Genomic DNA, 15427 nt, shown 5'->3' on the forward strand with positions numbered 1-15427 from the left:
TGGGCAGGACAGCGCGGGGTCCCCACAGACACTCTCTGTCGGGCCAGCTGTCCGGGTCGGGCCTTGGGGCAGGACCCACGAGGGCTGCCTGAGCCTGGGTCCCACCTGAACGTGCCCCGGACCTAACTCCACCGGCAAGCGGGACTGTGGGGTGTGGGGTGGGCAGCACGGGGGCTTCCCCGACTCACCGGGGAAGTGGTGGACCCTCGTGCACAAAGCCCAGATCAAAGTGCTGAGTCCACTGCACTCCCCAGTGTCTCCCTGACTCCACGAGCACCAGTCACAGCCCCAGTCCACTGTGAGGGCAGCAGAAGCATTATTCAGCCTTGCTGCAGGTTGAACCTCAAATACAAAACCTTCCTTAGAACCCTGATTTGACCCCCCGCTAAAGGAAGAGAGGGACAGGGCCCCGGGCCCGCCTCTGTGTCCTGCCTCACGGAGCTGGGCTCCACGGAGCCGGGGCACAGGGGAGGGTCACACGGCCGTCAGAGTCAACAGCACCGTCCAGCGACACCGGCTCTTTCTCACACATGTGTGCGTTCACACACACACATGCACAGCCACATGTGTGCACACCGGGGAAGTCCCGGACTCCCACAGGTACTGAGACTACAGTCGGAAGGAGCACACACCGCCTCTCTCTCCCCTCTGCCCCCTGCCCTGCCCACCCAGACCGTCCGGGTCGGTGCCGGAGAAGACCCCGCAGCAACGCAGACCGGCACTTCCCACTGTGCCCCTCTGCCCCCTGCACTTCCCACTGTGCCCCTCTGCCCCTGCACTTCCCACTGTGCCCCTCTGCCCCTGCACTTCCCACTGTGCCCCTCTGCCCCCTGCACTTCCCACTGTGCCCCTCTGCCCCTGCACTTCCCACTGTGCCCCTCTGCCCCTGCACTTCCCACTGTGCCCCTCTGCCCCCTGCACTTCCCACTGTGCCCCTCTGCCCCCTGCACTTCCCACTGTGCCCCTCTGCCCCTGCACTTCCCACTGTGCCCCTCTGCCCCCTGCACTTCCCACTGTGCCCCTCTGCCCCCTGCACTTCCCACTGTGCCCCTCTGCCCCTGCACTTCCCACTGTGCCCCCTCTGCCCCCTGCACTTCCCACTGTGCCCCTCTGCCCCTACACTTCCCACTGTGCCCCTCTGCCCCCTGCACTTCCCACTGTGCCCCTCTGCCCCCTGCGGTCTCCTGCTCTGTTCCCAGCAGCAGAACTCCAGCCAGGCCAGCCGCGTACCAGCGGGCCCCGCAGACCCGTCCCAACAGGCAGCGGTTCATGCCTTCCTCACCCGGTTCCGGAGTGGGGGGGGGGGGCATGGACCGACACTTGGGGCCACGGCAAGGAGAGAAGTCTCCACATCCAGAGCAGCTGCTGCCTCAGTTTACCCACAGGGCCCAGAGCCCCCGGGGAGAAGCCAGTCCTAGAAGGGACAGGCTTGGAGAAAGAAAGTCATCATGCGTGTAGCTGGTGGACAACAGGCCGCCAGGACCAGGGCACAAGGCCCAGGAGCAGCGGTGGGGGGTCCGCCCGCGGGCAGCAGGCCTGCCCCAGTCCTGTCGTCTGCCCAGCACGCCCTCCTCTCCCCTGCACACCAGGAAGACTGCCTCGGCCCCTGGGCGGGCACAGCTCTGCCCAGGCTCAGCCGCCAGGCTCGGAGGACCAACCAGCCCGGGCTCTGGAAGGTGGGGCCCTGGGGGTGACAGCGCCCAGAGAGACCAGCCACGGGCAGTGTGAAGTCAACGTTCTGAACTGCGGTCCCACCCAGACCCCTCCCGCTGTACATCTGCGACCGCCGGTGCCGCTCTGCGTGGGACAGACGGACAGACGGCCACGATGGGCAGCGGCAGCTGGGAGACGCCCTGGGTTATCGGCCTCTTCTCCTGTTTGCAGAGCTGACCTAATGCGCGGCCTCGCGGCTCTCGACCTCTGAAGGGCCAACGGACACAGGGGCCTTTGTCTGGAGGCAAACAAAGGCAGAGTCAGGGCAGTGGCCCTGGGGGGCGCGGACGCCCGCCTGCCCACAGGCACGGACCCTGCCCTACAGGCCACCCGCCTTGGCAGGCTCAGAGGGAAGGGCCGAAGGAATCAGGTGTCCAGTCTCCACCCCGCCACCTCCTGTCCCCACTCTTTGGAAGGCCCCCCTCAGAGCGGCCCAACCCAAGCCGGGAGGAGGGGGTGCTTCTCTGCCCCGCCCGCTTCCACAGAAAGCATCTCCAAAAAGAAAGGTCAGGGTCACGTGCTGACAGCTCAGCGGAGCTGGTGACCTAGACGTCCCCTGGCCACTCCCGTCTCCCTCCCTCCAGAACACAACCCTCAGAGGCCTGTCACTCAGAGCAGAAAACACCAGGATTAGCTCCACAAGCTGATCAAGTGCCATTAAAGGGGGCAAATATGAAAGAAAGCTTATGTTTCCAGGGAAGGGAGGGGGGAAGAAAGAAAGGAAGGAAGAAAAGGAGGAAAAGAGGGAGGGAGGGAGGGAGGGAGGGAGGGAGGGAGGGAGGGAAGTGAAGAAGGGAAGGGAAGGGAAGGGAAGAAAGAAGGAAGGAAGGAGGGAGGGAAGGAAGGAAGAAAGGGAGGAAGAAGGGATGGAAAAGGAAGGGAAAGGAAGAAAAGGAAGGGAAGGAGGGAGAGAGGGAGGGAGGGAGGGAGGGAGGGAGGGAGGGAAGGAAGGAAGGAAGGAAGGAAGGAAGGAAGGAAGGAAGGAAGGAAGGAAGGAAGGAAGGAAGGAAGGAAGGAACAGAGAGACAGAAGAAAAGACCGGCCCGTGCAGCCCCCGCCACACCGGGAGGAGGAGGACCAGGGTGCCCAGCCCCAGGAGGACCGCAGCCGCGGAGGCTGGTGGCAAGAAGGGTTAAATTTATGTTCCATTACAAGTCCCTTTTTTTTGGTTTCATCTTCTCAGTAAAACACATAACTTAAAATGAAATCAAATATTAAAAATGACAGCCGATATAAGTGCTGTGAGTAACTTCAGGTCACGGAGGGAGGGAAGAGCCGCAAGTTGTCAGGCACTATCTGTCAGAGTGAATTAGAAACAATCAACAGAGACTGAAAGGGAAGGTGATTGTTATTAAGCAGCGGGGCTGGGAGCAGGCTGCCCAGATGTGGTCATGCATATAAAGGACAGGAAACAGCAGTTTAATTCAGGAAGCCCTGGCGCACAGGGCAGCAGAGAGGAGAAAAGTCCTTTGTCGCTAATAAGCTGGAAGTTACTTTGATAACAGCGGGGTGAGACTGCAGAATAAAACGCATCTCTTCCTCACCGCACACCATTAATAGCACAGAAGCGTGGTCGGCACAGACGGGAGGAGCCGCCCGCCGGGAACGCGGACCCCCAGACCCCCTCCAGCCTGGGCCAGGCTCCGTCTGGCCACATCGGACCCACTGTCCCCCTCCAGAAATGTCACAGCACCCAAGAGCGTCACATTTAAAGCCCCATCCCTGCGGCTGGTGGGGAAGGCGTGAGCCTGGGAAACAGCCCGACATAATGAAGTCCGTGGATGCGGCTAAGGGAGAGCGTTTTATATGCAGACAAGGCCCGGTTTCCTACGAAATTACTTATGCAGGCGTTCCGCAATTATCCTGTGATACTTTCGGGCAACAGTCTGACAGCCGTTGTGCAAACAATAACGGAATTACGGAAATAAAAACAAATAACGTTACACACGCAGAGGAGTCCACGCGGGGCGAGTGGATGGGGTGAAAGGAGTCAGGCCGGAAGGGAGGCTCACAGGCCAGCTGGCTGCCCACCCCGTCCGCAGCCCCCCTCTCCACAGGTGCCGGGCCACCTGCGAGCTCCCGGGAGCTGAGGACACGGGCCACCTTTGCTAGAAGCAGAGCGCCACGGGACCGGGAAGGGCCACGCCAGGCCATCTCTCATCTCAGCCCTAATGGCCTCTGCCTCAGCGGAGGCCGGGCCTTCCCCTGCGTAGCCTGTGACTGGCGTGGTGAAGGCTGGGTACGACCCGCTCTTAGCGCCCCGGCATCGCTCACCCATCCCCGCATCCCCATAGCAGACCTGGGCGGGTGCCTGCAGCTCAGGCCTTGGGGAGGCACAGGGCAGGGCGGTGGGATGCAGAGACCCGCCAAGGGCGTCCTGTCCACGCTCCCCAGAGGTGACGTGGGCACGCCTGCCGTCCACTCTCCCACAGGGACGCTGGAGGAGATCTGGGGGAAGCGGTGAAGGAAACGCGTGTCCAGAGGGGGGGGCTTCCTCCTTCCCTCCCGTGCAGCCAGGCCCGGCCCCCTGCAGAAGGGAACGCCCGGCCAGTGCGGGTCCTCAGGGCACCTCCCACCTTTCCAGAGCCTGGGATCTCCTGAGGGCGGCACAGGGCGCCACTGGCCCAAGTGAGCCGCGTGCCCGTGGTGTGCGTGACCCCGTGCGCAGTGCCCAGCACGGGGACACGCAGGGCCCGCCACATCTCTCTGTCCAGTCCACGGACGCACGCACATGTGCGGAAAGTATTATTAAAACTTAAATTAGTTGCCAACATGGAGGGGGGGAGAGAAAGAACGAGATTTTTACTTCTCTTAAAAACTGTGACCGCTTGGAAAAATTCAGCCGCGTCCCCAAGCGGGTGCCGTTGGGAAGAGCCGAGTGGCTCCCCCGGTGGGGTCAGCTCTCCCCGCGCTGCTCGGCACCAGCCGGCTGCATGGACTGACGCTCAGGACCCTGAATGTGGACACTCCCCAGGGAGTGATGAGGCCGCCTAGGACACACAGCAAGGGCCGGGCCTAAGCCTCTCTGGGTGACCCCCTCCCCAGGAACTGTCTGGGGCAGAGTCCAAAGCCTCCCGGGGCCAAGCTGCCTTCAGCACCGACCATTCTGTCCGAACCCTCAGGGGTTGTAGCCCGGCAGTGGGTCCACTGGAACCCCTGAGGGCAGGTGTCAGGAGCTCACGGCCAGGATCCTGGGTCCCTGTGCCCCGGGCGTGCCCAGTCCTGGGCTTTGCCCCCCCCCCACCGGGCCTGGGAATGTGGAGAACAACGTGGATTCTGTACACGCTGGGTTTGCTTAAACCAGGGTGCCAGGAGATGTAATGATTAAAAAAGGAAAGGTCAGTCACTGCACCTGAGTGACCGCTGCCCTTCACAGTGTGCCAGGGACCGCACCAGACACAGGGGGGACAGCAATACAGATGAGACACAGCCCTGCCACCCAGCTCTCCTTGTCCAGCACTGCCTGGGGGGTGACCTGTTGTGTTCCCAGGGAACTGGGCTCAGCCCGAATGTGACTGGGCATGAGTCTGGCTCTGCCAGAGGTCGGGTGTACGACCCTGGGCAGGCCCCCTGCCCCCTCTGAGCCCGTTTCTGCGCCTGTCGAGCCAGGGTGGCTTTGATCACAGGTTTCTGCCAGCTCTGAGGTCTGTAGGTCGAGGACTGGCGGAGAGCTCCTGAACAGGAACTTGGCCAACACCAGCACCCAGGCTGCCCGAGGGAACACCGGCCGGAACCGTTACCACAAGCAACCTTCACTCTTCAACACGCTCTGCGTGTTACTAGACGCCCAGAATCAGATGACGTGACAGGGACCCCGTCTGGGACTGACACTTCCCCGTGGCGAGCGGGAGGTGCCGCACAGACGTGGGCAGACCCAGGCCCCCCAATCAACGGGAGGCCCGGAGGCCCTCCACCTGCAGCTCTACCCAATCCCACAGCTGGGGGGCTTGGGCTGCACAGGAAGCTCATGTCTGGGTCCGAAGGAGCGTCCATGGATGCTGTCATGCGTCCCTAGTGCAGCTGATCACCTGTCCTACACCCACGGGACCGGCTACCCTGACTCCCAGTTTCAGACAGGTCAGGAGGACATCCCATAGGCCCCAGCAGGAAACCCGCCAAGAGCCGATTCAAGCCCCATGCAGAATTCCAGCACCTAGCAGCACCTCCCCAGCTAGGAAGGGGTTTCTCAGGACACGTCCTCTGGTGGAAAGTAACAAAGACATGAAAGAAAAGTTCCTCACCCTGGTCCACAAAGCCACATCCAGTCCACGCCAGCAGACCACATCTGTCCCCAGAGCCCAGGGCTCCGACATCACGAGCCTGCAGTCCGCCCCTCAGACGTGGTGAGTTCTTCCCCACCCCAGGCCCTTTGCACTGGCTGTCTCCTCCAGACCTTCACTGATTTACTGGCTGTCTCCTCCGTGTCCTCAGACCTGTCACCACCAATGCGCCTCCCTCAGGGGCGGGGGCATCCCTGACCACACACCCCTCTGAAGGACAGACCCTGCCCCTCCCCTTCCCTACCCACCCCCCAACACCATCTTACCTATGACTGCCTCTTTCCCCCTGTCCTGCCCCACAGTGGAAGCTCCCTAAGGGCAGGGACCTTGTCTGTCTAGTCCCAAGCCGCCCCATGGCCAGCGGACCAGACGCCCACAGCAGGAAGAAGTACGCTCCAGGCACGGCCTGGCCAGCCACCAGCTGTGTGACCTGGAGGGGGAGGGGCACATAAATTCCTCCGACCTCAACTTCTGCACCTGGAGAATGGCACTAATGACCATGTCCACCTGCTGGGAGACCGGTGAGGCTGAGCCGTCCCCAGCACCTGAGGCCAGACCTGCTCCCACCCGTCCACCCTCCTTCCCTCCCGAGCTCTGAGGGCATCTTTCTCTCGGGCACAGGGGAGTCACGGGCCTCACTCTGCACCACCGTCGGCGGCTTCAGGGGACTTCTCAAGGATCTCTACTGCCCTGAGCCTGGGCTCTGCTGGTGGCAATCAGACACGACGCAGAGCCCTCCACACACACGCACACATGCACACACGCGCACACACGCACGCACACGCACACACGCACACACGCACGCACACACACACGTACACATGCACGCACACACATACACACGCACGCACGCACACACGCGCACACACGTACACACGCACGCACACATGCACGCACATGCACACACGCACGCACATGCACACACGCGCGCACACGCACGCACACACGCACGCACGCACATGTACACATGCACGCACACACACACATACACACGCACGCACGCACACACACACGCACACACGCACGCACACACGTACACACGCACGCACGCACACGTACACGCATGCACACACACGCACACACGTGCACACGTACACACGCACGCACGCGCACATACACGCACACGATCGTCATTATCACACAGAAATTACAGCTACTCACTCCTCTGTGCTCCCAAGCAGCCCGCTGCAGCATTTAACTACGGTAATTACCGCATGGGAAGGCTGCTGACTCACGTCTGCACGGGGCCAGTGGAAGCCACGCAGGGTGGGCGCCCCGGGACCGGGTCTTCTTGAGCCCCTGGGACATTGGGAGCCACTCGTGTCCATCATGGGGAGGAGAGAACAGCTTGCGGGCTCTGAGACCAACTCCTCCTGGAGCCCCTGGGCCCCACGACCTAGCATGGGGTCCTTCCAAAAGACGAGGCTAAGAAGGGTGGACAGTCAGGCCTGGTGGTGTGCCTCTAATTCCTGGGTCCTCTGGACATGTGTGAGAGGGTCCACACCCCTGGGTCGTTGGGGCTTGCTAAGACGGTGCTTCAGGGTGGCCACCTGGTCACCCAAAGCCACACTGTGTAGCAGCATTTTACATAAGACTAAAAAGTCAAGTGTCCACTTCAACGCCTTGGGAAGCTGTCCGCGGAAAGGCGTGCGAGCAAGCGTCCCCCGCCAGGGACCTTCTGAAGTCCAGAAATGGCTCCACCAGCTCATCCCAGTCCCAGGGTCCTGGGGACAGGGTCCAGTCCAGGGCCTGGCCCCCGGGGTACCGGGGCTGGAAGGCCAGTGAGAGGCCAGGAAGGAGGTGTCCGGGTGCTCTCCCCGTCTGGAAGTCCTGTCCATGTCCTTGGTCTCCAGGGACACAGACCTTGCTCTGGAACCTGACGTTCCTGTCCTACTCACAGTGCACACGACGCCCAAACCATCCCAAGGTCTATGTTCTCCGAGCAGGAAAGTCTCCCTGCCTTCCCTTGGCCAACCCTGAGGGTCCCGCCCCTGTGTCCCTTGTCTCCCACGGGGACATTCACTCTTCACCGTGCAGGCCGCAGTGGCAGAAAGCCTGGTGAGGCCGGCGCCTCGTGCGTTCTGGAGTCTTCTCCCCACACACGGGACTGTCTCCGTCACAGAAGCTCGCTGCCCCCGCTCACCACCTCGGCCTCCCCACCAGGCGGACACCCCGGTGCGCCCTGTCTTCCCTGCCCGACCTACACGGCCCAGGGGACACGGTGCCAGGCGGACACCCCGGTGCGCCCTGTCTTCCCTGCCCGACCGACACGGCCCAGGGGACACGGTGCCAGGCGGACACCCCGGTGCGCCCTGTCTTCCCTGCCCGACCGACACGGCCCAGGGGACACGGTGCCAGGCGGACACCCCGGTGCGCCCTGTCTTCCCTGCCCGACCGACACGGCCCAGGGGACACGGTGCCAGGAGGACACCCCGGTGCGCCCTGTCTTCCCTGCCCGACCGACACGGCCCAGGGGACACGGTGCCAGGAGGACACCCCGGTGCGCCCTGTCTTCCCTGCCCGACCGACACGGCCCAGGGGACACGGTGCCAGGCGGACACCCCGGTGCGCCCTGTCTTCCCTGCCCGACCGACACGGCCCAGGGGACACGGTGCCAGGCGGACACCCCGGTGCGCCCTGTCTTCCCTGCCCGACCGACACGGCCCAGGGGACACGGTGCCAGGAGGACACCCCGGTGCGCCCTGTCTTCCCTGCCCGACCGACACGGCCCAGGGGACACGGTGCCAGGCGGACACCCCGGTGCGCCCTGTCTTCCCTGCCCGACCGACACGGCCCAGGGGACACGGTGCCAGGCGGACACCCCGGTGCGCCCTGTCTTCCCTGCCCGACCGACACGGCCCAGGGGACACGGTGCCAGGAGGACACCCCGGTGCGCCCTGTCTTCCCTGCCCGACCGACACGGCCCAGGGGACACGGTGCCAGGAGGACACCCCGGTGCGCCCTGTCTTCCCTGCCCGACCGACACGGCCCAGGGGACACGGTGCCAGGCGGACACCCCGGTGCGCCCTGTCTTCCCTGCCCGACCGACACGGCCCAGGGGACACGGTGCCAGGCGGACACCCCGGTGCGCCCTGTCTTCCCTGCCCGACCGACACGGCCCAGGGGACACGGTGCCAGGAGGACACCCCGGTGCGCCCTGTCTTCCCTGCCCGACCGACACGGCCCAGGGGACACGGTGCCAGGCGGACACCCCGGTGCGCCCTGTCTTCCCTGCCCGACCGACACGGCCCAGGGGACACGGTGCCAGGCGGACACCCCGGTGCGCCCTGTCTTCCCTGCCCGACCGACACGGCCCAGGGGACACGGTGCCAGGAGGACACCCCGGTGCGCCCTGTCTTCCCTGCCCGACCGACACGGCCCAGGGGACACGGTGCCAGGCGGACACCCCGGTGCGCCCTGTCTTCCCTGCCCGACCGACACGGCCCAGGGGACACGGTGCCAGGCGGACACCCCGGTGCACCCTGTCTTCCCTGCCCGACCGACACGGCCCAGGGGACACGGTGCCAGGCGGACACCCCGGTGCGCCCTGTCTTCCCTGCCCGACCGACACGGCCCAGGGGACACGGTGCCAGGCGGACACCCCGGTGCGCCCTGTCTTCCCTGCCCGACCGACACGGCCCAGGGGACACGGTGCCAGGCGGACACCCCGGTGCGCCCTGTCTTCCCTGCCCGACCGACACGGCCCAGGGGACACGGTGCCAGGAGGACACCCCGGTGCGCCCTGTCTTCCCTGCCCGACCGACACGGCCCAGGGGACACGGTGCCAGGCGGACACCCCGGTGCGCCCTGTCTTCCCTGCCCGACTGACACGGCCCAGGGGACACGGTGGCTCCCTGGCCGCTTCTCCTCTCCCAGCTTGGGAGGCACGGAGCCTAGACCGCCCAGGAGGAGCCAGCCACCAGCCTGTGCGCCGCACCCCAGGGAGGTGGCCGCACCCACTGCCCTCCCGAAGGCCCGGGCACCGACGCCACCGCCGGCTGAGCTGGGCCTCCCCGGGCCCCGAGCCTCCACGTGGCAGAATCCTCGCCACCAATGTAGCAGCGAAATGTTGTGAGACTCCTAACTCCCCATCTGTGTTTTGCCTCCCAAGAGGGAAAATAGTCTTCGCAGACATTCCGGTATCTGGCAGGCAAATTCTAAACCTTACTGGCAAACCACACACTTGTTTTCCCAAGCAGACAGCTAAGGAACCAAAAGTGGCTGTGTCTGCCACCAGCTGGGAAGGGGACTAGCCCACGGCTGTTCCACGAGCCCCAGCCCGGAGACCGGCCACCGGCCACCGGCCACCGGGGGCTGCCTCCCTGAGAAACCCCGGGGGCCCACGGAGCCCGCACAAGGGAGGCCCACGGCCCGAGGCCACCGGGAGGCTGACAGAAACACTCAGTGTGAAAACAACACTTCCTAACTCAAAGACAGGGGGTAAAAAAGAGAACACACCAACCCCTTCACTACAACTCCTCCTACAAGCGCCGGGAGGCAGCGGCACCGGGTGGCTCCGCGGTGGCCCGTGCCCTGCACCGCCTGGACCCTCACTCTCCCTTGGATGGCACGTCCCTGCATTCTCCCTCGCCCTCCCCACACGTGCCACACCGGAACCCGGCGCCTGGGCAGCAGCTGACAACCGGTCTGGACAGAGGACGCCGCGAAGACTGGCCACTTGGGCCTCGATGGACAGGCGGTGGTGTCCAGCTGGGGCGCTCCACAGCCAGGATGGAAATGTGTCCTTTTATTTTTAACTTTCCCTTCCCCACGTTTCAGCAACGCCAGGCGCAGAGGTGTGGGTGTCGGATCGGAGAGAACCATGGTGCGGAATAATTGATGACTTCAGCCTGGGCTCTCAGAGAAGCTATTTCAGATCTTCACTTTGATTGGGTTGTAGCAAAACGACTCAAAATAACACCGGTGCTTTCCCGGAACCAGACACGTGAGCGGCACCCCAGGACCGGGGAACGGAAGCCTCGTGTTTATCCCAGCAGAGAACTTGAGAGGAAAATGAAGAACACAACATTTTCCCCCCTTGACCCCTTTGTTCTCTTCCCACCGCACAGAGAGCGGTGCCTCTTCCCGGGGTCAAGGTCCTGCCAGCCAGCGCCCCAGGCCCAGAGCTCATGGGAGGGGTCCGCCTGGGAGGAAACACCCCCTTCCCAGGCAGGAGGAGAGAGAAGAGACTGTTGGGTTGGAATCTGTGCTAGGTGTTAGACCCACGATGACGGACAAGGCAGGAGGTGTGGAAGTGTGTCCAGGGCAGCCGGTTCCAATCCCACAACACTTACCTTAGCAGCTTAACTGCATCCTGTCTTCAGGATGGTCAGTCTGGTGAGAAAGAAGCCCAGGAAGGAGGCGGCCGGTCCAGGCGCTGACCGATCGCCGGAGGGGCGTCCCGGGTCCCTATCACAAAAGAAAACAGAGAAAGACAGAGAGAGAGAGAGAAATGATGATGATGATATAAAGTGAAATTTAACACATTCCCCCCAAGTCGCAGCGCGAGGCGGAGGTCAAGGAAATTCGACGGGGGAGAGGCGAAAAGATGACATCAGAGCCCGGGCGCGCGGAGGACGAAAATCTATCCCGGCGCAAGGCCACCGGTGACGCACCGGAGACAAGAAGCTAACTGCCGCCCAGCAGTGGGATCGTCCATTTTCATCAGATCAATAAAAGCTTGTATTTATCAGGGTTCCAAGCAGCTGCCACTTCTGACAACCTCCACTTTATTTTCTCACTCCTTGCGCAGGATCGGGGCAAAAAAAAAAAAAAAAGAGAGAGAGAGAGGAGAAGGAGCTTTTTAATGCTATTTACACCTGAAGACACAATTCCATTAAAAGGTCCTGTTTTGTTCAAAGAAGCCGGGATGGATATGATTATATTGGCAGGAGCGGGAAGCCTCTTTTGTTCTTCCCACCAGGTCCTCTCCCTGGCGATCCAGACCCAGCAGGACGATGGCCCAACACCACCCCGTCCACGTGCAACAACGCTTTTTCTCTGATTTTATTTTATTTTCAGATATATATATATATATTTTTGGCAATGGCGGTGGCAGGGTGGTTCCAACTTACCATTTCTGAAAAAGGGAAGGAAAAGGCCCCTCTGCTAAAGGAAAGAAAACAGTTACCACTCTAATCATCTGTACAACAATATTTGCTATCAGGCATTCTAAATAGATTATCACCAGTCCATCTGTGTCATTATTGATTTATAAGGCGGTAAGCGGCTTTCGAAGGGAAGCGTTCCCAACTCGAGGGCTCTGCGTATAAATCCGAGAGAGAGAGAGAGAGAGAGAGAGAGAGAGAGAGATATTGAGACCCCGGCTCAAACAGGGCAGCCACCGCCCCTCACTCAGGGTTAGGGTCCCGCCAACTGTCCCCGAGAAAGGAGGAGAAGGAGGGAGGTGATAAATGGCTATATTATAATATACTGATCCCAAACTGATATGCAAATCTTGTTGTGTGTTTTTTTTAATATATTACTTGAGTAAAAAAAAAAAAAGGGCGTCATTAACATATGAATGCCGCATGCAAATGACGGTGACAGCAGATGTTGGTGCATGTAATTGACCTATATGTGAATTGCATCAGAACCCTTAACTGGATTAATTCAACTACCCAGTAAGCTAGAGAGTGTCCAAAAAAGAAAAAAAGAAAAAAAGAAAGAAAAGAAAAGGAAAAAGTACATTCTCTGAAACCGTGCACTGAGGGCAAGCGAAACCACCAGGGCTCTGAGGTTCTGAAACAAGGTCACTGTCACGAGGATTCTGCTGTCTTCTGCATTCCACACCCCCCTTCCCGCCTCCCCTTCTTATGGATGACATCATCACGGGGCCGTGTAAATCGATCACTTAATAGCATTTAGAAAATACTGCAGTGGGGAACAGGTTGGGGGGGAGAGAGAAAGAGAAGGAGAGAGGGGGAGAGAGAGAGAGAGAGGAAAGGAAAGGGGGGGAAATGGCCCAGTTTTTATTCTTTTTCTTGGCAGAAATGTCATACCTCTTAAACGGAGGGTTTGTGCATGAGTGCACTGTGAAACACACAGATGCCATTTTATTCCCCGTCTTTATTTTTCCACTTCTCCTCAGAATGACATTAAATTGTATTAAATAGCCTTTTGTCCACAGGGCACAGACCACCCCGCATATGATAATGTATTAATGCCCCCACGTTCCAGCCACTGAGCTGAGACGTGGAGGATAAGTATGAAGCACCATTGTGTGTACAGCCTGCTAACAACTCTGACACATACTAATAGAAACATACCTAATAAATTACCGCTTTCAGGTCTAGCAAGCTGACATTTCTCTGCAAGGGACAATTTTATATTTGTGGCACAGAACAAAATTGCTTCATATGAAGCCACTGTGGATTAGCATAAAAATTAACACTTAAATTCCGGCTTATTTTCCACCCTCTCCCTCCTGCCACAACAATCAATTCCTCTTATAAATCTGATTAGATTTTATGATGCTTATTATTCAGAGCATGTCTCAACACAGCATTCGCGGGCTTGAAGACTATTTGTTTAAATAGGGGGAAAAAAAAGAAAAAAGAAAGAAGCAGATAAATCTATAGGTATTTCTTTTTTTTTTATTACCCCATTCCCCACCAGTTTCTTGCTCATATTGTAACATCAGTAATTGATTGCACACATTAATTAACGTGGAAGGTAGGAATTCTGCATTATGCATGATTTATTTTCCTATCTGGTGAGGTCTGTCTGTTGCCCTTGTGTTTCTAGGACGTTGGGCTCAATGCTGGTCCAGACATAAATGCCAATGCTCATTCCCCCTGAAAGTTATTAATGTCAGATATGAAATGAGATTTTTGATTTCACCTGCTTACTAATCCACGGAAGCTGTTTTGAGCGATGCCGGCTTAAACGCCGAAATTTGAAATGATATATTGCTGGATCTGATAACATGCAAATATGTTCATTAGACATAATTTAGCAGGAGAGAATAGCAACTTTTATAACACGTCTAGGTCAAAAAAAGAAAAAGGTTGTTAATTAAACAAGAGTCATGAAAAATGGCATTACAAGGGGACTGTCCGGAGGGCACCGGAGCTTTCAGCTTTTTTAACGAAAGGCGCTGGTGGGTGCCCAGGGCCTCCCACGCCCCGCGGAGGGAACTTCCTGAGCGTCACGTGATCTAAAGCGGGGCTAACAGGCTGCCCCGCCCCCACCACGGAGCCGCGACCCGCCACGCGTTCTTCGTTGTTCATGGGCACGCACGGCGCTGCTGCATCTGACCAGACTCGGCCCTCTCTGTCTTGGTGGCTTCGAGTGATTTATACGGTGGAGTCCTTCACGGACAAACCAGCAGAGAAACTGCCGCGATCCCCACCCCGCCGCTGGCCGCCCCGCGTGTGCGGCTGCCTGTTTTCAGTCGAGTCCAGCAGCAGGACAAGGGACGGCGGGGCGCGAGGGCAGGGGCTGGGGATAAGCACCTGGAGGACCTGCGTGCTCGTGTGTCTTCCTGTCCCCGTCGTCCCTCTCAAGTGCACGCTTCGGTTACCTAGGGAACCGGGGCACCGTACAAGAACTCCTTGGATTGGCCATGAGTTGAGACTCGATGCGAATGGGGCTCTGATACTCAGGTAAACAGGCCACCTGCACATGGTCCCTTGGGGTGACGCTTCATGAATCCTGAGGGGGAGGACCTTGGGGGTTACCTACAGTCTAAAGGGGGGCAGGATGAGTTTCCAGCTGGCCACGGGGCAGCCTTCCCAGAGCGGTGACGGCCGGACACCGGAGCCGAGAGGCGCGGCACACAGCCTGCGAGATCCAGTGGCGCGGCCAGGTTCCACTTGTGGAAGGGATCCCTGCAGCCAGGTGCTGTTTAGCCGCTGTCTGCTCAGCAGAAAGAGCACGGGTCTGCGCTTGGAGTCACCCACGGGAGGGAACAATGGTCAGTGCAAACCTCCACCTCAATAAACCAGAAATCGTACCCCCCACCCCCTGTGTGCCAGTCGGCCTCGGGCACGAAAACCGACTCAGAGCTTGATGCAGAAGTTGTACCTCCTCCACACTCGTGCGACAGAGCCTGGTTCTTCCCCCAGATACTTCCCTGTCCACATGGAACCCACCGTTGCTCTTAGCCTGGCTTGCAGTCAGTATGACCACCCCAGCCAGAAATCTCATCTCATCTCCGGAGGGTGCCTACGGTTTCTGCGCCTTCAGACACAGGATCTCGTCCAGGGAACCACGCACCTGGACACCTGTCCCGCCCGTCCCTCAGAAACCACGTGACATTCCGACACAGGAAATGGGCGGAAACTCTTCAGCGGAAGAAGAGGAGGAAACATTAGCTTTGTGTGTGATCCTCGGTGGTTTTTTATTCCCACTACACCGGTCACGGCATCTCCTGCCCACATCACGTCTGCCCGGCGCCCCCCACCCCAGTCATCAGGGAAGACAGCCCCTCC

The 15427-nt window shown here is 59.9% G+C and overlaps 1 protein-coding gene across 4 annotated transcripts in view; it reads right to left on the minus strand.

The window, feature by feature from the left end:
* ZNF536 (zinc finger protein 536) overlaps window positions 1-15427 on the minus strand; it is a 390408-nt gene that overhangs the window by 257065 nt on the left and 117916 nt on the right. For all 4 annotated transcript variants that reach the window (XM_066349577.1, XM_066349576.1, XM_066349578.1 and 1 more), the window contains exon 2: window positions 11288-11402. The gene's annotated coding sequence lies outside the window, so the exon portion shown is untranslated. The remainder of the gene's footprint in view (window positions 1-11287; window positions 11403-15427) is intronic.

Source organism: Saccopteryx leptura, chromosome 9 (assembly GCF_036850995.1).
Source record: "Saccopteryx leptura isolate mSacLep1 chromosome 9, mSacLep1_pri_phased_curated, whole genome shotgun sequence".
NCBI classification, from domain to species: Eukaryota; Metazoa; Chordata; class Mammalia; order Chiroptera; family Emballonuridae; genus Saccopteryx; species Saccopteryx leptura.